This window comes from Scomber japonicus, chromosome 5 (assembly GCF_027409825.1).
Source record: "Scomber japonicus isolate fScoJap1 chromosome 5, fScoJap1.pri, whole genome shotgun sequence".
Taxonomy (NCBI): Eukaryota; Metazoa; Chordata; class Actinopteri; order Scombriformes; family Scombridae; genus Scomber; species Scomber japonicus.
Genome location: NC_070582.1, coordinates 10,184,551 through 10,210,360, shown reverse-complemented (window position 1 = coordinate 10,210,360; position 25,810 = coordinate 10,184,551). Strand labels below are relative to the sequence as shown.

The 25,810-nt window shown below is 39.8% G+C and overlaps 1 long non-coding RNA gene across 1 annotated transcript in view; it reads right to left on the bottom strand.

Moving 5' to 3' along the window:
- The window catches only part of LOC128359213 (uncharacterized), a 73,296-nt gene extending 51,467 nt beyond the window's left edge, over positions 1 to 21,829 (bottom strand). Inside the window, exons 1-2 of the long non-coding RNA XR_008321430.1 lie at positions 21,745 to 21,829; positions 1,957 to 2,067 (exon numbers count right to left, since the gene is read on the bottom strand). This is a non-coding gene — a long non-coding RNA (uncharacterized LOC128359213). The remainder of the gene's footprint in view (positions 1 to 1,956; positions 2,068 to 21,744) is intronic.
- Between the last annotated feature and the right edge of the window lie 3,981 nt (positions 21,830 to 25,810).

Sequence of the window (25,810 nt, the reverse complement as noted above, 5' to 3'; positions counted from 1 at the left end):
CATTCAGAAGATAATTATGTCAAAAACAAACCCCTCAAACCCACCCCCCTGACATCCCCAAAGATACCCCTGATCCTTTCATGAGACTGGATGGTGGTAGGGGCCTATCTGTGGGAGCTTGTGAACACAGAGGGATGTGTGCTGGTTGGACTCAGCCAAAGAACTGGCAAGTCCAATTATGCTCGAGCCATTTCAAAGTGCATCTAAAGACAAATGTGGAATATCGCCACGGTGCTAATTAGGGCTCGGGATCATGAGAGATCTCGCACTGCACATGACATTTCCCACAAAAGTTGGGTTTACACTGCCCTGAAAACAGTGAAGTACGACATATTTTTAGTTCCACAAACATATTTAAATGGGGTCATCGTAAATAAAGCTACAACCCTATCATTAACGTGTTCATGTCACGTCATAAAAAAGTAAATATTTCAAATAACTATATACATATATATAATGAGAGAGCCTATACATAGAGAGAAAGAGAGATGAGATACTATATATATGACAGCAGATGCTCAACATTTGCAGCACCAGCAGACAGACATCTGCCACTGAAACTGTTCTCTTGTAGCAACAAGAACAACAGTATGTTTTGCAAGACACAACAGACAAAACAGATCATGTCAGGAGGAGGAATGAAGGCGAAGGAATGGAACATATGTATTATGGATGTGAAATAGGACAGAAACTGTAACTACGTTGGCATTAAATACAGCAAGAGACGACACAACAAAGCCATCAAAGTAGAGGTGGTAATAACTACCAAAAACAGAACAAAAACAAAGCGTGTCTGAAAATAGCTGCTGAGCTTTGTAGGTGATGCAAAGCTACAATTTTGAAATACCTTGGTCCTGAAGTCAGACTGGATGAAATCATTTCCCAGAAAGATTAGATGAGTGTACACCGAAAATAATCACCCTTCCCATACCTGATTTTAGCTCAAATTAAACTCCAAGGGAATCATTTTCACAACATGTTAATTAGTAAGCTAAATAAAATATGTCATCGCTTTCTCATTGTGGTGCTGGGAAATGTGTGGGGACAAACAAAAAAAAAAAAACTTTAACCTTTCCCTGCCCTTTGTTACTTTGTGACGCATTTTAGGCCTCACAATATGCAGTTGTTGAACGGTTTGACAAAAGTCTGACTGCTTTATAGTTGCTTTTCGGTGCCAGAGCATAAAAATACTGGTTAAAGAAAGGAAGATTTATGGAGGGGCACTGACAGGCAAAGGACTAGCAAACATCAGTGTAGGCAACATGGCCAGAAACTGAAACAAACAATATGGCCTTCTAGTCTCCCTTTACAAGGATGACTAATCGCTTGTATGACAGACTAAGTCTACTCCAAATATTATGTGGAGGCAAAGCTATCGAAACTAATAACATATCAAAAGCAGTCTGGCTGTAAAAGAGCCAGGTTGAAGGTGTCAATTTTTTTGCCAATAATGTGCTACAGTATTTAACATAATTACAGTATTTTAAATGTTAGTCCTCCCAAAAATACAATAAACTAAATAAATACATGTGATGGACAGCCCATGCTCCTAATAAGTGCAGCCAAGTGGCAGGAAATTTCTGGTAAATTGTACTTTCCTAAATTTTCTTGGCCGTCTTGCGGTGATGTTAAAGGTAATTACACACTTTAATATTTAGATTACTTTCATTAAGTTTAGCGGTGGTGCTCCAGTTCATTTGTATAGCCCAATAACACACAACAGGCCCACAACAGTGACAGTTTTGTACTAAGACTAAACTCCTAATGAAGAAAAATCCATAAAAAAAATCCCTCAGCGTATTAAACGGTCTAACAGTCTTGTCATGTTTTAATGCAGCAAAGGGAGAAAGTTCTTGCAAATCCAACATTAATAAAAACCACTGTGACGTACAAAAGGACTTTATAACGGTATTAATGCAGATAATAAGAGGTAACAGAAAGTTTGGCTCGACATACCTGCCAGGCTATGCGACTCCCTGTCGTCTTGGGGTGTTATTGGCCTGAAAGTAACAAAAGTAGCTGATTCAGGCAAAGACACGGGGCATCCTGAGGCTGCAGCCAATTTGCCTGCAAACAAGAGAAGAGAGAGACAAGAGGTTAGATGTCAGCTTAACGTTAACATTAGGTGCACCTGGTCGCACGATAAAGGCTCATTAAATTGACTTTGGACTTTTAAATTTAAATCAAGAGCAGCATGGAAAAATGTATGATTCACACATGCACTGAGTGTCCCAACTAGTCTCACCTAGGTGTTACTCAACACAGCAAGTAACTAAAGCTGAAGAAAACAGTGCCTTAAGGTAATTCCTGCACCAGGAAATGGCCTCTGGGTTACTTTACAATCTCAATTTCTATATAAGGAAAGAGCCAAGTAGTTGTTTTCAAAAGTCTCTGTATGTAAAAGTGAGACTGTACATAAGTGAACAGCAGAGTGAGTTGTGAGGTTCGTAAAACAACTTGCAGGTACCACGCTGTGTGGATCGCTTACACAAGAACAAGAGAGACTGGAGTGAGGAATGGCAGGGTTAACAGTGGTGGGGTGGAAGTATTGAGGTCCCATATTTCATAAGAGAGCTAACCTGTAAAATCTGTCTGCTTCAAGCTGGGGTCAGTCAAGCATGTAAGACTCAATATAATACAAAACCAGCCTACTTCATCATTATTAGCAAGGGAGCACAATCTGTGAGGGCAAGAAAGTGAAGAAAAATAAAAGTATTCCCCATCTTCTACAAGAAAGTAGCCTCATATTATCTTTAAATGATCTAATCATATGTTTAACTGTTTCAACAAAAAGCTAGAAAAGGATTATTTATGGGCAGTGCCGCTCTACGAGGCACCGAGCTGAATATGAGCCAGACAAAAAAACAAACAACACTGCACCCACTTGGTGTGGCATAATCTCCATAAACATTCACATCAGCAAGCCAAAAAGCCACTGTGCATTAATAAAGCCGGCAGACTAGCAAAACCCATCCCAAACCCCTTCTCCATAACACTGTCACGTACCAATTCTCATTAAAAGCCATGAGTCAACAAAAATTAGACATGAACCACTCCCCTGCCCTAAATTCATCCCTGCAGCCATGGCACTCTGGTTTTTTGTGCTCTTTATACTGTAGTGTACTCAGGCAAGAAACCAAACTATATAAGGAATTGTTAGTGTTGAGCACAGCTAGTGGCTCTTTACTATTAGAGCCAAGGGTTTAGAGGTGGGGAGTCTGTTTACACTGAAAGCTGTTTTATTTTTTTTTGTTCTAAGAGGGTCCACTTGCTAAACATGACTCAGGCTTTAATGTATAATCCAACATCAATATTGACTGCCAGTGGCTAGGATGGGAGTTGGGGGGTGAACAGGGTGTTTGTGTGAACACATGCAGGTGTATGCGTTGTTGCACATGGCCATATTTGGGCGAGCGCTAGTATTTGCATTTCATATTCAACTGCAAACTTGAAGTCTGAAAATACCCTACATACCATAAGTAAAAAGAAAAAAAAAATCTCAAACAAACGAGTACAGTCATGACACTTCTCCCCTGGGCTGCCTTTTGCTGCCGGTTTTAGCTGTGACCACTTCCTTCCTCTGGCTCTAATTGACTGTGCACTATTTCTTCATAGGACAGAAAACTAAACAACACCATGTGTCCCTTTATGACAGTTAAACAGTGGTAATCAGGACAGATCCAGAGCTGTGCACACCAGACTAATTCTATTGTGATACAAACAGTTTTATTGCATCCCTGGCAGTATTACAGCATTTTGCACCTACTCACTAGGCTGCGTCTGTATCATAATGCCTCCCTGGGCGTTCTCTGTAACACAAGATGTTGTTATGATGTCATGATGAGCAATATTCACGCCTAAAGTTTGGAAAATGATCACCTTGAGATCACCAAGTTTCTGGGCCAACCTACCAGGATAGCTGAGGGTGAAAGATTTTTTAAAAGTTAAGGACCTGAGCCTTGGACATAATGGACACGCACCAGGCCCTTTGATCTTCAATTCAAGCTAAGACTAAGCGATCCCTATGGAAAAGGAAACATGCCCCGCTCAACAGAGCTTGAATCAAAGACTTTACACCCAAACCACAAACGACATTATTAGTTGGAAACATGTGGAGCGAGAGAAAGTTTCAAAGACATTGACTTGCTACCTTATCACAGTCCCATTCATGCAAGTTTGTGGCAAAGAAATATGATTTTATAAAAGCAATATAAAGTTACAGTAAAGAAAAGTCAAAGGAGCCATTCAGCTTTTATCTGAAATTCCTGCATCTAAAACTGGCTCATTTTTATTTTATTGACTTGATTGTTTTGTCTTAAGGTCCAAATAATGCATTGTGATGGTGATCCGGTTTAGTTTCATTTTGTGGTAACTACAACTTGGCCAACTGCAGCTCCTCGGAGAGATACACAAATATAGTATCTTCTCATAAATCAAATGGCACTGACAGACAGGAAAAAGAAACAGTGCACTCCTGAACAATCAGTAAACATTATGGTGTCTGCATGAAACACACAGATGTTTCCTCCTCTCAGCAATGTGCCTAGATTGGTTATGTGTGCAGACTAAGTGGGCTGAGAGGCCACCGGAGGGACAGCTGACTGTTTGCAATGGTCCATGGAGCGTGTGTTTAGGCCAGGTCCTTGTTCCCAAGACGACAACAACCTAGAGTTCAGCACGACCTTTACAAGAGTTTGAAAAGTCAGACAATCCAAATAAAAATAAGATTTAAGAAATAATGCAGCCGCTGAGGAAAAGTTGGCAGGTCATTTTCTGATCTGGCGTCCCAGCTCAGTGTCTAAATCTAAAATGCATTATGATGCATTGTGATGAATAGAAAAGTAAAAATAAGTATTCTCTCCTTCTAAAAACAAACAAACAAAAGATAATAAAACATCCACTGACACTAACAAAAGACTACAACACAAGTCAACTTAGTCCAACATAAACCAGCCAACCTGTCTCCATGGCAAAAGGATTACATCATGACTCAAGCATCTAGAGGAAAATACAGCCTGAGTACGCTGCGACAAGAGACCGCGTGCATATAATATTTGTAGAAGAATAAGCGCATGAGCCAAGCGACTAGACAAATGACTGGAATGAAGAGCCACCCCGTACATTATCCATGATGTCATTATTGTGCATCTTGAAGCCAGGGCGGAAAAAGCATCCGTGCTGTTCCAAGAGCCGAGGACTTGCATCACATTTAGATGGTATCAGATACTATATTTAAATGTGATTCTGCAGGAGGACAGAAAAAGGGTTCTGACATCTCCTGGATGCAAGTTACTTAACAAGTGCTTCTTTTATCACAGGGTACACTCAGCTTCCCATTTCTTCTCTCAGTAGTATTTATACATTTTCTCTATCCACTGTACTCTTCTCCAACTCCCCAACTTTCTGCTCCCTCTCCCCTCTCTCTCTCCATGCTATCGGCCCACGGCTCAACTCCCAGGGCGGGCAGCTGGCTCCACATCAGACACATCCCAGGACAAAAGGGTAACTCCAGATTGTCGCGGTGAGGGCAGCCACCCGTGGCAGCGCTCAGCGGGATTCCGGTTGTTCATGGTTGGCACTAATTACAGATCGGCAGACTCACCAGGCTCTAGGAACTCCAGTTGGTACAAAGAAAATGCAGAGCGGGTTTAGACAGAAAAACACTAACTGACCATTAAGACCGTCTCCCCTTAAAGCAAACCAGATAAAACACGGAGCGATGTAAACTCAATAGGGTGGCTTAAAAGACATCACTCAGGATCAGGCACATGCTCCCCGGGGAAGCCTATTAACTTGTGCAACGCAATAATGTTGCAGTTTTATCACTACCCGACGGCATGATGAAGCCTTCTTATGGAGTATCTATGTATGGAGCTGAATTCACACTACAGACTGTTGTAAACCTAATTGCAAAGATAATCCCCCCTCTCTGCCTCGAGCTCCATGTCTCACTTTACAATCGTTAGGGTGCCAGAAAAATATTTTGTTCAGCAAAAGTTGTATTGAGCTTCATAACAGCCCTTTTTGCAGGGAACTCCTCTTTATGAATTCAGAAGCCTGTGAAAAACCTGTGTTAGTAATTCTGAATCAGTAATGGGATTCAAAAGCTGGAGCCATGTTGGAACAACCTTTAGTAGCGATTTTCTACATTTTTCTTATTGTCAACAAATCTTGTGCAGAGCAAACCAACTATGAACTCATCTTTCCAAAGACTAATTTATCATATTCCTCTGTGCTGCAGACCTATGTTGTTGTCCAAAAGCTATTAAAAATACATCAGAGACCCACACCATTGCACTTGGTGACGACAGATATTACAGTCACAATAGCTTTGGTTAGAAACGGCTCCAAAGACTGATAAAAGCTTTGGAGACATTTCTAAACATCTTGTTAAATGTAGAATATCGACTATTGAAAATCACCAGCCATATCCTTTTACAGAGCTCCCATTTCCCATGCAACAAGAGATAATAGCATCACCTCCTACTAAGATCCAGTCAGCAGAGGATGTATCCTGCTAATAAGGGTGTACCCTCTTTTTAAAAGGAGCAGTGTGTAGAATTTAGTGGCATCTAGTGGAGTGGAAATGGAATATAGTATGTTTTAATCAGTGTATAATCGACAGAAACTAAGAAACCTGTTTCTGTTACCAGAGATTGAGCATTTTATATCTACACAGGGAGCGGGTCTACTTATATGGAGGCCGCCATGTTGCACCGCCATGTTTCTACAGTGGCCCAGAACGGACAAATCAAACACTGGCCTTGCGTTTTTGCGAATTTCATAGCGGCTGTACAATCCCCTGTATCCTTGGAAGAGGGAGTTGAGGAGGGGAGAGGAAGTGTTCAATCTCACCACTATATCCTACACACTGGACCTTTAAATAGAATTTAAAAAGATTTGGGTTTTATCTTTAAAATATAAGTATAGATATATTTATATTTTTTATTCTCACAAAAAATGTAGCTACATATTGTACAGGTATTCTGTTCTTTTAAGACTTGAGTTGTACATCATTATCAGGCCTCTCTTCCTCATCTTTCTAGTTACCCTTCAACCCTTACTGAGGAATAAAGTCAAATAAAGTACTTTAAACATAAGCTACTGGTTTCATGCACCCACATTTTTTAAACATCTTTACAACATCTTGACAACTGTGGGTGTATAATTTCTATTCCCCACAAATATTTGACTGACAAGTTAATAACCAATCACACACCGGAGGCGGAAACATATGTGAACTGTAGACAGCATAAGAAGGGACATACAACATGGAATCACTAAAGCTACAGGAAAAGCTTTGAACGGATAGAAAGGGGCTTGTTACTTGTTTGAGCTGACTAAAAAAACATGGCATCAGGTGTCAAAAAGGAAACTGAGCAGTGTTGAGTAAAATATTGCACATGCACAGCTAAGCAATGAAGCACTAAGACATGCAACACTCACTCTCTCACTCATGCTGGTTGGAGGTGATATTATACAAGCTACCTGCCACTTTTATTTTAGCAGAAAGCAAATTATCTGAAAGCAATCATCACTGTTTATAATCTTGAAGAGGGTGATGTATTCAATTAAAAATAATAAAGGAAAAGGGAGAAATTTGCAGCTAATTATATTTATGGCAATTCTTACCATAAAATATAATTGACATTTACTTGAAACCGCAAGGAACAAATTTAGCGATGAACAAAAAGTGTTGACCTCATTTCATATTTGATGTGTTTGCTCGAGTCATTATTAGTCTTCATGCCCTTTACTGTTGCATAAAACTCTGTAACAAACCTGTTTAATTAAACCTCTTTATGAAGGAAGTCATGATGATTAATATGCATGTCCTCATTTCTGTCGTGCTTCAACGTGAGCCTAATTTTTGCTTCGGCGGGTAAAAGTAAATTAACACGTCTTGCTTAAGTAGTTGAGATGTAATAGGGGATTGGTGAGTGTGTGTGCAAAAAAAGATAGCTTCTAATTAAAAAAAGGAGAGCGTTGGTACACACAGGGTGAGTTTGAGTTATATATAGTGTGTGCTCGCGTGTGAAAATTAGCAAATTTCAGCCTGCTTAAAAATCAGTGGAATAGATTAGGCTCAATCATTATTTGTTTTATAGATTAATACAGAAAATGAATGTTTAAATACATGTAAATAACAACTAGTCTTAAAAGCAGTTCTCAATGACCCTGAGTAGGAAGAAGAGCCTTTTTCAACCTGCTTTAGTACTTTTCACCGTTTTTTGATTTTTACAGTTTTACACGTATACCTGAATATGTTTTATATTCTCGACGGCACAATAAACACAAACAATAACACACGCAGAGAATATTTTAGCGGTGTAAAGAAACCTTATCATCTACAAACCTTGGTATTTCAGTCCTTTCAAGTGTTCTCCCAACCTCAAAAGAGCCACTTTGCTTTCCTGACACTAAAGAAACAAACATAGAAAAAGGGTTTTCCTCTGATCTCTCCATGTCCCCCGTCCCCCCCCCCCCGTCACGTGTTGGGGCAGGTGTTCCACTCTCGCCCAGAGGGAAGAAGATGTGTTGGCACAAGGGAGAAATATGCATGCCAGAGTAAATACATGTGTGTGTGTGTGTGTGTATGTATATATATATTCTCCATTTACATCTTTTCTCCTCTTCTGCAAAGAAAACAAACACGCTTTCACAATTTAGACTCTAACTCCTCCTTAGCGTGCATTAACAGAGCAGGAGAAAAACCAAAGGGATAAAACCGATCCTCATGTTTAAACATCGCATTTTTATTTTGATCTCACAATATGAGTCCATGTTATATAAAATTATATGAATGCTGGAGCTTAATGTGCTGTAGACTTTGTTTGCCAGCCACATGTTCACTGGGCCAGTTTGTGCACAGCCACTGTTCCTGTCAGTCAACTGTCCTCTGGATCATAGTGCTCCAAACTCCTCCTCCTCCTCCTCCTCCTCCTCCTCTTCCTCCTTCCATGCCCCAGATCTAGTGGCTCAATGCCAATATCTGGGCAGGACACCCACCTGCTATCACAATTACACACAAACACACATGGAAGTTTCACGACCCAACGGTCACTTGAAAAAAAAACATCAAATCAGCAATCTTTACTCCTCTGATCTCACTGAGGACTTCCGTTTCTTCTTTCCTCACAGGGCCACATGCTACATGCCCTCTTTCACACCATTCTCAGACAGACACGTCACACTTGTCTCATCCTCTACGGTCAGGAGCCCCCGTCGGCCTTTCTGCCTGATATAGCTGTGGTATGGGCTGGGGTGCGGGCCAGGGTCTGAAGGAATGGGACTGTTTGTTTTCTGTCCGTGTTTTCGATCGTCATGTGATCCTAATCATGTCGCGCACCTATCGACAGGCACTTACACAACCATGGGGGTGTGGGGGGTGTTACTGTCACAGAGGTACAGCATGCACTAATAATGCTAATGAGATCACAGCGTGGATGGGCTGTGTGCGTATGTGTGTGTGTGTGTGTGTGAGAGAGACTATAAGGGGGGGGTCTATGAGTTAAATGGGTAATTTGAGATGAGCCCTCTCTCAGTTGGGCGACTGAAAATGGGGTGAGTCTGCAAATTTAATTTGAGCAGCACCAACAAGATTATTTGCGGAAAAGAGTCTTGCTGTGTCAGGCAAGGTCAGGCAGGGGATGTTTGTTTACAAGCGGTGAGGCGGTGAATGCCGGGACGCATTTTCACTGTGAATGTTGTGTAACGTCTTAACAGCTCTGGAATGCAGAGTGCCAAATGCTGTAAGGTGTGATTGTTCTGCATTTTACCACCAAATTTATTGTTCCAGCTGCACAGTATTTGCTTTGCTCTCAGTTCATATTCAAAAGAAGTGATGAATCATTCATGGTCAGAGCATACCTACTTTATTGACCTTGACACTTATTTGGAAATCTAAATTTGCCAAATCTATGAGTATGAGTATGAGTATTCAGTATTACAACATGTCTCCCACTGGAATTAAATTGTAATGATTTAATCTAATCAAATGTCTACAATATTAACAACTTTGAATTTAACTAAAACATTTAAGAATTTAAGGAATATTTAACATTTGATTTGAACAGTTGATTATTTTCAGTAAAGTCAAGGGGAATTTATACTGTAGCTCTGACTTGAGGGGTTACAATGTGTAGGCTCCATATCTACACACAGCTGACATGCCAATCCTCAAATATGTAACTACGCGTCAGGGCTCCGGAGGCTATGGAGATATCACATGCAGACTGCAATAACTGCGATTGGTCAGCTCTGGATACGCGCTCTCTCCTTGACATTCCCGATGCAGACTGTTGATAACAACGACAACATCTAGCAAGTTTACAAAAGCTCAGTAATCGTCTGCTTTTCAGTAAAACACATAGCAAACGTATGACTTACACAATTTCTATAGCCTCCTATTCAGCAAACAAATACAATTTTCCTGTTGAAAAGTTAATTATTTAAAAAGCGAATTGAAATATGTTAACATCTATCTAGTACTGCAGTGATATTTCCACATAACTAACACCTACAGTATCAAAACCTACACTGCAACCATCAATGGTGGCACTGCCTTAACTTATACATCAAGTATAAATCCAGCTTTACACTACAGTTTAATGTAATAACAAATGTGATTTTGTCCATATATAAAGATACTGGATATATTCTCATGAATACTGGGATAGTAGCCATCTTACCTAACAATTCCTAGTACTCCTTACTATTTTAACGAGTGACACTATTTTAATGGTGCCAGCATTGGCTCACAGTACAAATCACGTTGGGATAATACGTCATCATGTTTTGCTTGATGCTCTCAGCAGCTTGATATGGTAATAATACTGTGATCAGAAAGTAGCCTCGCTGCACTGGCAGCATTTATTTCTGTCAGCTATGCAGTTCAAAACTTACTCGGCACAATGTTCCTGATAAGTTGAATCAGTCAAAGCTGAGGCACAGATGTATTAAAGTCATCATTGTCCATCACTGAATTAGGACGAGATTAGAAACTGCCATAAAAAAGACAAGGGGTCTTATTGTAAGAACAGGAGATAAGAAGCAGAGCACTTCTATATTTTACATTTGGATGGAAATAAGTGAGTCATGATGACCTAGTTTAGCATTCAGAACAGTGGAGGAAGGTTTTGTACATTTGCAGTGTCAGGAAGAGCCATTAATAAGTGTAGATTTTCAGAGAAGCACCACACCCACTGCCTCCATCCATCTCATCTGTAATTTATGAGACTTCTGTATTCCACCGAGCTTCATCAAGATGCAAATTAAGAACGATACAGAATATTTAGAGCTTGTAGAAGAAATCCACACAACCGAAAGAAAACTCTGAGAAAAATAAATAAAATCAAGCTCCAAAAAGCACAGTTGATATTTACTGCTCCAGGCAAAGTTGCGTAACTGATGAATGTTCTGATACAGACTCTCACAACCCATCTCCAAAAACCTATCATACATCATCCTGAGAGATCGGTACTTAAGATACACGTTCGAGATAGTATTGAGGCATCCAGGCCTGTAATCTGTAACAGCAGGCAGTGCTCAGGTTCACCGTGGTAAACAAGTCCAACATCAGCAAGGTATGTCTGAGAGATTTCAGCACAACACGTAAGCCAGTTATTTTAGGTTTTGCAGGGGTGAGTCCAGCTGAGTTAGTGAGGTCAAAACGTGGCCAAAAGCAAGCGCCCCGCTGTGCTCTCACACATTCGAGTGAGCCAGAATTGTTTTGGCCTCATCGTTGGCCCCGACCAATCGCAAAGGCCTTGCCTTAACTCAAACAAATACTTGTGTAGATAGATCATCACATATCCTGCAAGGGAGGTTTATCTGACCATATATGGAGCTCAATAGAGTGTCAAGGCAGTTAAAAGTTTGAAATCACTTCTTTTTTTTGTGTCTCAACTGCTTTTTTTGGGCTCTAAGCACTAATCCAACAGATAAAACAGATGAAGCAAAGAAAGGTGAGAATTACTTTACGATGAAAGTGCACCCAAGTCAGACAAGGCAGGTCTCCTTAGACTGGTTTTGTCTGAGGAGTTTTCTTACTAGTTGTAGGAACTTTTCTCCAGTGTAAAAAAAAAAAAAATCAATGAAAATCCCTGAAAGCAGCAGCTACTGGGTCACACTGGGGTTAACACTCTTCTGGATCAAAAGCCTAACTGGAGAAAGACAATTTGTGCAGTGGGACTTTTTTTTACCTGCAACAGAGAGACATGATGAAACTGGTATTATTAATGTAAAGAGAGTACATGTGTAGGTGTGCATACATGCTAGTTTAAATAAATACTTGTGGCAACTTGTCACTTTATGCACAATGTCGACCGTGAATTTCACTTGTATTTCATAGTTATTTACTTTATCCCAGATCCATCCACGCCCAGATTTAATCATCAGACATGCAGAACTGTGGGACCGAAGCTCGGGGCGTTTTGCTTCTAAAATGAAAATTGGAAACTGGATTCATCGAGAGATTTTGATCTTCCACCACATATTGTTAGGTTTTTATTGGCCATCTCTCATTTCAGCCTTGGGGTGTCAGCTCTGTTAGTTATCTGATTGAGAGAAGTATAAGGTGCAAGGATTGCAAAACTCAGAGAAAGAATATTTTACTCCAGCACCATTTCAACAGTTCATGGGAAATAAAGCGAGTTATTTCATACATTTTAGCAATAATGCCGTGACAGGAGGTTTTAGTGCACAGCTGAGTTTGTATAATAGGTGGGAAATTCAAATAGACAACACAACCATTTGTTATCAATTAGTTGTTTACTGTGGCATCAATATCCTAATCCAATGGTGTCAAAATCATGTTAGTTCAGAGGCCACATACAGCCCCATTTGATCTTCAGTGGACCAGACCATTAAAACCATTGCATAATAACCTATGAATACTATATCATATATTTTAAAACTTTACTATAATAAACCATCTAGGGCTACCCTGAATAAGAGACACTGATAAATTATGCCACTGAGCCCACTGAGGAAAAATTTGACACTGTGATTCAGATTCCAAGGACAGTTATCTCAATTTGGACGTCCACGAGAAGATCAGAAGCCTTGTCTGTGAATGACGAGTTAAAATAAGTGAGAGTAGCAGTGCATTTCATTGAAAAACTAAACTTTTCACACTTTGCAAAGTTATCCAGTGGGCTGGTTCTGGCCCCCGTGGGCCATATGTTTGATTCCCCTGTCCTAATCAATCACTAATAAATGGCTAATGGTACCAGTATAATACCTTTTCTTCGATACCAGTTCCTGAACGACACTTTCGTCTATACCAATTATATAAAAATCCAGTCTAACAAAAAATAAAGTTACATTACGGTACAAATATTTAGCTTATTTTTTATCTCCTTGGCATTTTAAACACTCATAACGTGAAAAACCTATTTACCACAGTAACTGTCAGACTGTTGACATCATCAAGCTAAGCACAACAATTCATTCAGCCCATAATGTTATTCTAATGTAATGTTATGTGTTGGTTACGTGTTGTGTAATGTAATGTAATGCTAATGAAGTCTGGATGTGGCACCCAGCATGTGCCCTAGCTGAAATGTGACTGATATTCACACTTATCCATCCGCAAAACTCCCTAGTTTTAACGTCAATTAGTGTTGAAAGTCTCTGAACAGCAGCATGAATAGTTTCATCACTTTGCTTTATTAAAGTTATTTTGTGCAGTGTATTGTCTATTAATGCTAGCCGGGTTAGCAGCTCAAAACGTAGCAAGCGGAGGCAGCAGCAGCATCTAGAGCGGCTCATCAGTAACAAGAGGTTGGACCAAAACAAATAACCTGCAGGTGAGACAAGATGAAGCTGTACTGAAATATAAATAATATACAATATGAATGAGTGAGCTGACGTAACCTACTGCAAAGAGGATTCAAACTGAGCCTGTGTAAATGCTCCCAGAAGACTTTGAGAAAGAAAGGCATCATCAGATCATTTAACATCAGATAAGGCACAGTGTTCAGTCTACATACTGCCACGTTATCATCACTTAGGCTTTTCCACTGACTGCCAAAAGCAACAAGCTAACGTAATGTCTGACATGACCCACATCAATCAGCTATTAAACAGACATTAACGAGACATCATGGTGCTTTTTTACAGGCAGAGAGACAGGTGAGAGGTCTGGAAGACGTCAACAATGAAAATGCGTTACGTCACCGCCGTCTGTGGTTCAGTCTTTTGTTTTATGGACCCCACAGGACGACAATGATGACGGTAGGAGTAGTCTGTCCCACACCCACCCACTCCTCAGTTCAAAAGGAGAATATCTGACAACATTAAATCACCGAGTCCAACAGCTTTAGCCCATTAAGTCATTTTGCAAAATGCTGAATAGCTGAACTCTGCCTGCCCTGAGAGGAGGAGACGCGCTTTTAAATCACATGCTTTGGTGAAAGGACAAAGTTTGACAAGGGGTTAGCGGCAGCATCCAGCTTTTAGCCTAGTTAAATCATTAGGGTCAACACCCAAGCTTATATCCCTCATATGTATGCGTAACAAAACCTCTGTGGCACAGAGGCTTGTTGGAATAATGTATCATAAATCAATAAGACTACACCTATTTGTATTCTACTCACCTTGTAAACATATTTTTTAGATGTAATTATCTTTAATACAGGTTAGCATTGCGGTTTCATTAGTCCAACAGTCTACGCATTTAATATAAACAAACCTCAACTCAGCTCATAGCTCATCAGACTCAAATTACCCGGGTCAATGCCTTTGCTAATACCTTATCAGCAAAGCCACAGCCTTGAGTTTTCCAGATAATCATTAATGATCACAAAGTCAATATTCTTTTAAAGATCAAAGAGACACATTTAAGACTATTTAAAGTTGATCAGCTATTGCAACACAGACAATAAAGTCTTGCAGTAAGGATTAGTGGGATTAACACCTACAAATCATCGTTAATAATAAAGAATACTCATGACTATCAAACTAATCAGTAATCCAATATCTAATGAAATATTTTTTACCCACTGGTGGTTTTACTGGTCCCTTTATATTTTCACTGGATTTGCAGCTAAAGACTCTAAATTACTTTTTATTCATTGTGTACGTAACACACATAAACAATGAAGTGGTTGTTTCCTTCAGTTATGGATATGTAATGTTGATATATTATATAAATGTGCAAAATATAAAATGAGGCACATATTGGATCAGTAAATGAATGGTGTATAAATATAGGTTTATCCATATTGTGTCCTCGTCCCTCTGCTGCTGCTGCTGCTGCTGCTGCTGGTCAGACTGACAGCTGTTGGTAGAGAGGAGGGGCAAGCCGCTGTCAGCCTGAATTTGACAAGAATCCAAATTATTTTAAGATATTTAGCTGATTAGACTCAATCGTTCAACTTGAGTAAAGTATAACCTAAAGTCCCTGTGGAGTCTATGCTCTCATTTTCATCCTGGGTGGGTGGGTGTGTGTGGGTGTGGGTGACTTAAGCCACTTTCCGGGACACACACCAGACTTAACACAAGTTGATTGTGGACAGCTGATTTTTGGGTCAGTGATTAAGGTTAAGGTAAGGTTTAGAAAGTGGTGGTTAGGGTTAGGGTAAGTAAGTCTATAATGGTCAGTGGTTTTTGTTTGTTCTGAGTATTATGTACAATTTTGAGCAGTAGCGTTCATTTTTAGCAGCACACCTGGCCTCATGCTGTGTTCGCAAATTATCTGTCACCTGGCCGCTGATCCCAGTTTATTTCTCTGCCATGACTATGATTGGCCAAATAACTTTACCCACACTGACCACATTGAATAAAATCCTGATAGTAAAACATAACTCCTAGTAGCAAGAATTATTGCAGCACTGAAGATGACATGTTGTTAGTTATATGAATACTATGCAAAAAGGAAAACAAATCTTTCCCAAGCTTTATTTAAAACTCTAATCTCACTTTACTGCTTCAATGTCACACAAGCAGTAAAATAAATATAAAAGGAGGCTGATGAACGTCTCGCTCTCTTAGATCAAATACCCTGATAGGAAAGGATGCCTTCGGGTGTGATACATGAGATCCCCAGTGTCGCTCTGATCCTCCTTTATCATCCACCATTTTCTGCTGAGCCACAGATCGAAGACTGATATGACAATTACTCATTACACGGAGACAGTGGGAACCTTGTATGACACTGATGCAACAAGTCTGAAATCAAGTGAAAATGTCAAGAACATCTTCATCTGATCGGGTGATTACTAGCCCAATAGTGGTAGTGTGTCCAATACAAAAATAAATTCATAAAGAAATAGACTTTAATTAACTTTTAAATTACATTAAAAATGCTTTTGGTAATCAAAACACATTTATAATCTACTGGACGTGTGGAATAAATAATAATAATTTCACCAATCCTCTGGATGACGTCTGGAGTCCGCTGGGTGACTTTAATTTGTTCTGACATTTTCCCACCTGGATGACTAAGATGACACAGCACTGACTTTTGGTAGGTGCAATGTTATTGCCTGATAGCTGCAAAATGTACTCTGTATAGGCCACGACCTGAAGCTGCCAACACGAATCATATCAACGCCGGAGAGCCAAAACAAAAACTCAACTGGGCTCCCGACTCTGCATTGATTGCAGACAGAGCTGCATTTTTTTAGGTGGCTTCCAGCCCAAACTGCACTTTATCAGGCTCCGCTGACCTTCTCAAACCTGGAGTGTTTTGTTTGAGGGTAAACTACATGGCCAAATTCCTGATGGTGTAAAAAATGAGAACAATGCTGTTAATCAGAAGCAGTGTGACATTTGGAAAGACCAAACTACAATGTAACATTGTAAGAAGAATCCATCAAGTTTTGTAGGGGTGCTATGATGAACTTTAAATCTTTAGCCTAACCACCAGTCTCACAAATCTTAACCTTAACCTTTAACAAACTATCATTAGGCAATGGCAACATTCTCAGTCAATTAATGTGAGTTTTTCTCAGCAGCAACCTTTCTGCTTAATTTAATCATTTATTCATGTGTACAGGGGGAAAACTGCTAGTGGGATACTGTGGTGAATATGAACAACTTACTGCCTCATATCCAACCAAGAATATCAGAAACTAAAATATGAATGTGGTCCTCCTCTGATCTTCTTGAAGAAATGATTATTTTGACTTGTCCCCCTCCACAGGTGAGTCAGAGTGCTGGCCCTGCTACAGAACAGCAGCCCTGGAGTGAGCAGAGATCCACCGCCGTGTTCAAAGATATTTCAAAGAGGAAGATACATGAACTTGAACAGAGAGGCCTACTATTAAATAATACCATACAGAGCGGCGTTATTACAGTCTGCAAATTATGCTGAAGTCATAGGCTTGAGTCAGAGATGTTGGATAAAACATCACATCACACCAGGCTGCGTGTCGCAAAAGATCCAATTTGAAAACTAACAGTAATGAGATCTGCATCTGGTGTGAGTAAGGCTACTGTTCTTTTGCAACTGGCCGCTCTGCTCTTGGTGAGCGAGTGCGGCCTCCTTAACCTCTGGGTCACACCTGTTACCTAGCTCAAGCTCTGGCTCAGGGCAAGGGGAGAGGTTAAAGGTCACGGTGTCACATGACACTTCCCTCACAGATCTGTTTCAGAGCCCACACGTACACATGTGCTCTGTCAACCAGGGAATTATCTGTTATTTATGTCATTGAAGTCTGTGTCTGTGATTCATTTTTTTTCTAATCAGACAACAAACATGATTGGAATTACACACACTGCTTTTAATCCCAGGCTACAATTAATCTGAGAAAGTAAACAATGAATGAGGTATATTGATCATATATTGATTTTACAGTTTGAAATTCCCTTTACATCTGTAACACACTTTTTTTCCCCACTTATCACAATTCAAACTTTACATTTTTTATTCCTGAAAGATTTTGCGCCATTTACTGTCAAAAGATTGTGAATTAAAGTCTACTTTGAAGTGTGCACACGTGAACGAATTCAAGAGTTTAATTGAAAAATACTATTACGCCTGAGGAAAAAGGAAATTAATGAGTTTTTAAAAAGAAGGAAAATCAAAAGCTCCGATTGAAAAGCACAACAGTGGTGCTGACAAACGTCTTCAGATGGCTTATTACACTCAAAATGAACCAATATCGAGCTTTGCTTCAATGCCAAAAATATGGCAGAATGTATTGAATGTTTTGTTGTGTTGTAATGAATCTTTAATATCCAGCAGAATCACACTGCAAGCTTCAAGCTAATTAGCGTGTTTGGAAAATAGAAACAGAAATAACATGAAACACAACACATTAATGTATCTGTGTGATGGCGTGAAGTAAAACACAACCAGCACGTTCACTGCAGTTACAGAGACTCTGCTATTGAGAAATATTGATTCACTGGCTGGGCTGCACCTGTTTTGGGTGAAAGTTAATTTTAATGTCAATTAATCGAAACCAGTGCAGAGGAAGTTTTTTAACAGTGTTTAAGTTTTTAAGTGTTTTCTTAGTCATGTGTGACTGTACCCTTTACCTTTAGGTTGTGGACTTGGTTGAACAAAACAAGCTAATTTCTGTTTTTTCATCAAGTGACGGGTATTAGTCTCTTTCTGAGCATGTATGGGTATCTATTTGAAAAACTAACAGTGGGAAGCCCTAGATAAACCCAAGCTCCGGGTCATTGATCTTTCTGGCAAACAGAAACAACTTTCATCTCAATTCACAATGTGACAGGACACATTGTGAACATCTCACTGCACTGCCATTTCAAGATATGCCCGCAGGCCAGTGACTCATCCATGACATTCCTTTATAGCACAAAAAAGAGCCTCTTGTGATGGATAAGGTAATTTGTGTCATCTCTACTAACACACTGCTGTAATAGCGTAGATCAATACTACAGCAGAACATCTGTGATAGGCAAACAAAAAAGGTGAAAGGCAAATAAAATACATGTCAGAGCCGAGTGACTGTTGAGCAGCTGCCATGAGATTAACAAATGTCATGAAATGTTCGTATCATTAAGAAATATATCCTATAACTGTATCTCCATGGCAGACTCTATCATTCAAATATCCTGCAATCTCTGTTTCACTATCATCTAGTCAAAATCACTATCTTCCAGTCACTCGCCACAAAGAATGTCAGGTATGTTCCCGATTCACAAATCTCGGAAATAATCCAACAAATATTTGCTCCACATACTTCGGGGGACGGGAACAGGCATCCGCATGGCCATTATCAGCAGGCCAAATCTGAAATCTGGGCAAAGCCGCCCCTCATCCGCTCTAAACAGGTGAAGAAGTAACAATGTCAGACGCCTGCCTTTGTTGACACTGTCAACTCGCGACTGGTAATCAAAACACAAGCTGGGAGCAAGTAAAAACAAGAACTGACAACTACAGTCGCACACACACACACACACACAGACAGAGAGGAGAAGTTCTTGTTCATCATGACCTACTGTCTGTTACCAAAGGACGGGTAGTAAGAGCAGTAATGCACTTCAGCTTTCACTAGCCTGAACTTTTGACACCGAAACTGTAGAAACGTTTCACTTCCACAAACACATTCTTCATATAAAAAGGAGGGTTGAATACTTATTAATGCAGGAGAAGAAATAATACTGCAGATTTCAGCTTAAGTGCAACTAGGATTTGATCATTATGGGGTTTTGAAGTCTGATAATAATGATTTTTTTTTCACTCTCGAGTCAAATCACATCCCACCTCGAGGTCAGGGTTTGTCCAGCATGTGTGATCTCTGTGGAAACATCTGCCTGTTGACCAGATGACGCTGGATGAGCAACGAGCTGTCTGACGTACGTTACCTCCGCTCCCTGTCCGCTCCCTGTCCGCTCACTGTCAATCTCTTCACAGCTAGAACTGAAACCATTAGGCATGATTGATCGACTGACATGAAATTAATCGGCAGCTGTTTTCATGATGTTTTAGTCATTAAAATGCCAAACATTCATTGTATTGGTTGCTGCTTTTCCTAAACTGTCTTTGAGTTTTTGGACAGTAGGTGGAACAAGACTTGCTATCTGAAGATATCATCAGGAAAATGTGATGTCATTTTTTATCGTCTAGCGCCTGACCTGAAAACTAAATATTTTCCGAAGCCGCTCAGACCATTAAAAACTAAACTTTTATTGTTATTTTTTGCATGCTTACTTCAAATCTGAACTACTTTTTTTTTTTTTTTTAAATAACACCTTATCATTAAACTGACTGCTGCACTTTAAGATCTGATTTAGTTTTGTATCTTTAGCAGCAGCCTGTCACATCAAGAAGCCCCCCTGATGGTTTGAGAGTAACCTGAGAATACATTTACTGACAAGTGAAAACAACACCTTTAAAAATGTTTCACATCCCCTTTTTTTGTTTTTTATAAATTGGCTTATTTAAACACCTGCATTATAACGTACTTCCTGTCTTCACTTGTCAGAGCCTTCATGCCTGATTTCCATTTTTAGTAAGAATTAACCAGCAACTTAGAGAAGCTGTTTTATCTATAATTCAATGCAACAAATATATACTGAGACAGAGAGAGAGAAAGGTTTAAAACATGCCTCCAATAATCTTAATACTAGCATCAAATCCTGATGTAATGTTGGCTTTTTATGAGAAGCACTAACTAATTAACTTACCCCACTCTGCAGACCTGTGTAAAAGTTAGGAAGCACTTTTAGGTCTTTAAAGATAAAGGAGGACATGGCAGCATGATCCCATTCAATTATTTCATGTATAGGGGTACTGAAAGGGTTAAATTATATTTCTAAATTAAGAATTATTTTACAAATATGCCATTATTATCAATTGATAATTTAGTTTCAGTTTTAGTAACCTTTAGGAGCAATAAGACTGTGTTGAAATCAATGAATTTCTAAAGGATTGTTGCATATAATTTAAATGAATGTATTTTCTGCAGGTAATCTGTAGCTGCTCCTCTCACTATTATATATTGTAGGCTATATATTTACATGCCTATATTTGTATAATGTGCATATTTTTGTATATATATATATATATATATGTTGTGTGCTACTGACTAAAACAACAGCAGCACAAAATCCTTAAATGTAATCTGATAACCTTGAAAATCTGATTTTGATTTTGATCCTGGCAACAGTGAAAACACACATTTTCCACTCATACTTTTCTCATTACCTTATCACATTAACATTTTGTGCGGTTCAATGGCGCTTAACATAAAGCCATTTCTCCCTCTGAAAGACCCCTGGTGGTCCCAGGACCCCTGTCCGTCCAAGCAGCGGTGAGCTAAACACTGCCAGTCCCTTTTTGTAAACACTAAGAAGTCGTCGCGTTTTTTGTTATATGGGACTCCTTCTCCCAAAAAAAAAAAAAAAAAACAAGGTGTGCGCCAAACGTAACTTTTTAAACTCAACCACACAAAGAAAGAAAGGAAGAAAAACACGAGCAGCATCTCCTTTCTGAACTTGTTTCTGGGTATTTTAGCCCTCTCTTAACTTCTGACAGCAGCAGGAGCAGCTATGTTTGCGACGTTACGTAGATATCATTCAAATGTGGAGAGAAGCGAACCACCGGAGAGCAAACTTCTCCGTCTGTCCGTGTGTTTGCATCCCTAAAACTACGTAAATCTGACGTTAACAACACGCTAAAGACACATACGCAAAGCCTTACTGTACAAACTGGAACTTAGCAGCCGAAGAAAACTGACGAGACTTGTAGCTGAGACACTTTCAATTTTGGGGAGAGGGGGAGGTGGTGGTGGTGAAAGGAACCCTTAGCGAACTTTTCCATACCTTTCAGACGTAGAGTATCTCCCCCGTCGTTGCCAACCACTTCTTGACAACCATAAATCCCGGTTTTGACAACGTCGTGTTCGGCTGTAACAACGACAATCCCGAGTGTGTGTACGGCTCAACTCTTTGCCAGTGCGAGTGGGTTTTTTTTTTCGCGCACAGTCTCTCTCTCTCTCTCTCTCTCTCTCTCTCTGTCTCTCTCTCTCTCTCTCTCTCTCTGCGTGGCTCCACTAAAACAGCCGCTGCAGCTTTTTCCACCAGCCTGCAGCGGGAGCGAGCACACTGGGGTACTGGGCTGGCCAGGAGAAGAGCGTGAGCGCGCAATTTACAAGAGAGACTCTAGTCTAAAACCGAGTGTGTGGAAAACCAATCCAGCAAAATTAAGCTGTTTTTTCCCCTCTATTTCATATAAAAACTATCAGGTTATGAAATATGACTTTGCATTATTATGTACCTCATTTTCTGCAGCTGTTGAAAAGGTTGATAAGTCGTCTACTATCAGCTGCTTCCGTTAGGGGTCGCCACAGCAGATCATTCATCTCTTCCAGTCCTCTGTATCCTCCTCAGTTGTGCCAACCACCTGCATGTCTCTCTCTTTCAACCAAACCAAACACCATAACCATAAACCTCCTCTCTAGTCTTCCTCTTTCCCCCTCTTTCCTGGCAGCTCCAACATAAGCTTCTTTCTCTCAGTATAATTCAAATTAAGGTTGAAAATACAACTAAAGAAAGAGCCTGGAGTGTGAAAGCCAGATGATTATGCACTTCTTTACTGCTTCATTGCAAACTGGATGGTTAAAAATGAGGCATTTTTATGTGATTGACTGCACATAAATGTAAACTATTCGATTACCTTTATTATTATATTATACATTATTTAATTTTCATATGATAAAATATACTCACTCATTGGCTATTTCTGCAACTTTCAACCACATCTCATGGTCTTCCTCAGCAGATGGAGTTTGACCTCATGTAAGGTGAAGTATGAAACTTGATGGCTTGAATTAGTCTCCATGACAACTAAGTAAATCTGCAGAGGAAGAGATGTGACTAAAAGCTCTGGAAAAAGGCATTAAATGGAACTTGAGTTGAAGGGTTTTTTTTTTGCTTTGTTTTATCTTTTTGTTTATTGTTTTATTCACTTTCATGCTCAATTTTTATATTTACTTTCAAAATAATTTTTAAAGACTCGTGTTGACTTTGTTCCATTTCCTAATATGCCATTGTATAATAGACCACAGTGAGTGTGTGCTCACTTTCCAGTTATTGAAAAGTGTTGAGTGCAGTCAACTGACATCATGCCTCTCATAAGCTAATGACCACTGGAGAGGAACTCCCCTCCTTTTCTGCTGCCTTCAGGTGCTGTGGGAAATATCCTAATCACAATTAAAAGCTGAGCGCACATCACTATATTTGTTTTTCACCATTTTCCCACTTGGTTTAGGTAAGACAAAGGCAGTAGATGTAACAAATGATGTGTTTAGTTTTTATATGAATGGTCTGAAACTGATCATGAGGCAATATGAGATTTTGATCACACCCAGTTTGTGAAAAAAAAAGTCTAATAAGGCAAGCGAGTATGTTTCAGACAGCAGCAACATTAGGTGTAAAACAAGCAACATACGGTTCATTTGGAGAAAACGTCTGGGAAGAGGAGGAGGAGCTGAGCCAGAGGTTGACATGTGGGAATGACTCAAGTTTTTTTGCACATTCCAAGCATTGTTTCCTCCTCCTCCTCCTCCTCCTCCTCCTCCTCCTCCTCCCTGCCCCGGTCCTGGGCACTAAGGCCAAGGATTTTCCAGGGCTGTTGGGAGATGGAGCGGATGATGGATCAAGGAAGAGGGAGGAGATGACTCGCATTTTCCTCTTTTGCCTTTTTAGTAACTCTGTTTCTCCAGCTGAATAAATAAAGAGTTAGAGGGAGTGAGATTTCTTTCTGTGCTTTGTACAACTACTCCACATCCCTCACCTGTAAGCAGAGAACACGCTTATCTATGGAGATTATTACACTGCTGCAAGACAAATTGTAAAAAGGGAGCAGGAATACAAAAAACTCTGTGTTAAAGGGTAACGAGATAGTGGGAATATAAGTTTTTAGAAAAGTTGAGGCAAAACAAGTGAAACAATTTGCTGAGAAATTCACATTCAAATTCAGACAACTTTATTTATCCCAAATGGGCAATTCATTTGCAGCTTTCCCACGTACTATATGGCACAATTATGATGAAATAGACAAATCTTCCTCATCATCATCATCATTATCATCATCAACATCATTCTCTTTTCAGACACATTATTAGATCTACATTTGGTGACATAAGTATTATCATCAATATTTTATGGGGACAAAATCTGCCGTGTCCCTTGAGAGTTACAATGAAGAATATCATGTCCAGTGCCCACACACATTTCTCTCTATGGACAAATCCTTTCCAAAGTGAAGTCAGCTAAGTAAAAGTAACTACAGAAAAGGCAATTCATTCATTTATTGGAGAGTGATGCTATTTGTGTTTCGTTCAAAGCAAAAAATGTATCTCCAAATGTGTCACAAGCTGCCTAATAATCAAGTTTTTGCTTTGGGTGAAGAAGACTGAACAGAGCTGAAATCCTTAAGACTATCTCTGTCAAAATTAGTTTTGGCATCATAATCACTCTAAGTCACGTCTCAGAAGAATGCAAGAATATTATTATTTATATACAATCAACTTGCATAAAATGACATCAAGACACACCACCACCATGTCAAATTTTCAAGACTAGAGTGCATATCATCACAAAATACTTAAATGCAGGTGGAGCTCAGCCCTGAGAGACGGTGCGGCATGACATTTAACTGGAACTGAGGTAATGAACTTTGAGCTGACTCATGTCACTTGCACAGCTGAGAGGACTTTGTCCCTGACGATGGTACAGAATTTAAATAAATCTGAAGTACTAATGAAATGTTCCTGTTATGAGTGTGCCATGCTGAAAGACTTTACTGAGAGATTTCCAAACATGGCTCACTATGCTGTACCTCGTTATTTCTTCTACACATTTATGTAATATTTTGTTCACTGTAATGCCGACATGCTGTGCTCTGATTGAGCTTCAAAGCGTTTCATCATGTCTTTTCAAACTGGAGGAGATATCTGTCTCCTGTCAAATATTTGTACAAATTTTCTTCAGATATGTTAAAAACTGCCACTGGGCCAGCAACTTATAGGCTTAAATCATACTTTATGAAGACATGGGTTCAAGCCCATATTACCACAAGCATCTGCCCTGCTGAAGTATCCTTGAGCAAGACAACAGCTGCAGCAAAGCTGTTCTGCGGCTGACTCATATCTGATCTTAATGTCCTGTTCGGTTAGGAGAGTCAACAGGGCATCATAAAAACTATCCCACTGAATCTGTTTCTGATTTTTGAACAGACACTTACAGAACATATTATTTAGAATAGGTCATGAAGGTAGCAGGTGTTGAATAATGGAATATGCTATGCACAAAGAGGAGCTTTAACTTGATGCCAACATGTGTAATAGTATGGCTAAATTACAGATTTATAAGTATGTCCTTAAAAAAGGTCACAAAAAAGCCAGGATTGACTAAGGTCAACAGTGACCTTCAGCATTGACTCACATAACTGAATACTATTGATTGAATAAGAGGGGGGTTTGTGCCATCAGAAAACATATTTAAAAATCAATCACTGTTGTTGATGAAAAGGACTTCCATAAATGTTTATTGGCCCACACAGATTAGGCAAGGCAACATTGTCAGCTGTTTTGACCATGCCTGAATAGTCTAACAAAAGGTAGCTCATTTCAACTATTATAGTTTGAGCTAACAGAAACCATTCAGGACACTGGAACCATTGAAAGCTCAATCAGCACATGTCGCCTGACTCATCCTCTCTCCTCTGAGTCACTCCCTCCCCCCTCCGGTCCAGGATCTGTGGCTCTCTGCTGGAGCTGGCTCCTCTCTCCTAATGTCAACCCCGCCACTCCAGGAGCAGGAAGCAGGCCAAGGATGCAGACATAGCCCAAATAAGGAGGAAGAAGCTGTTTGTTTCAGTGGGTGT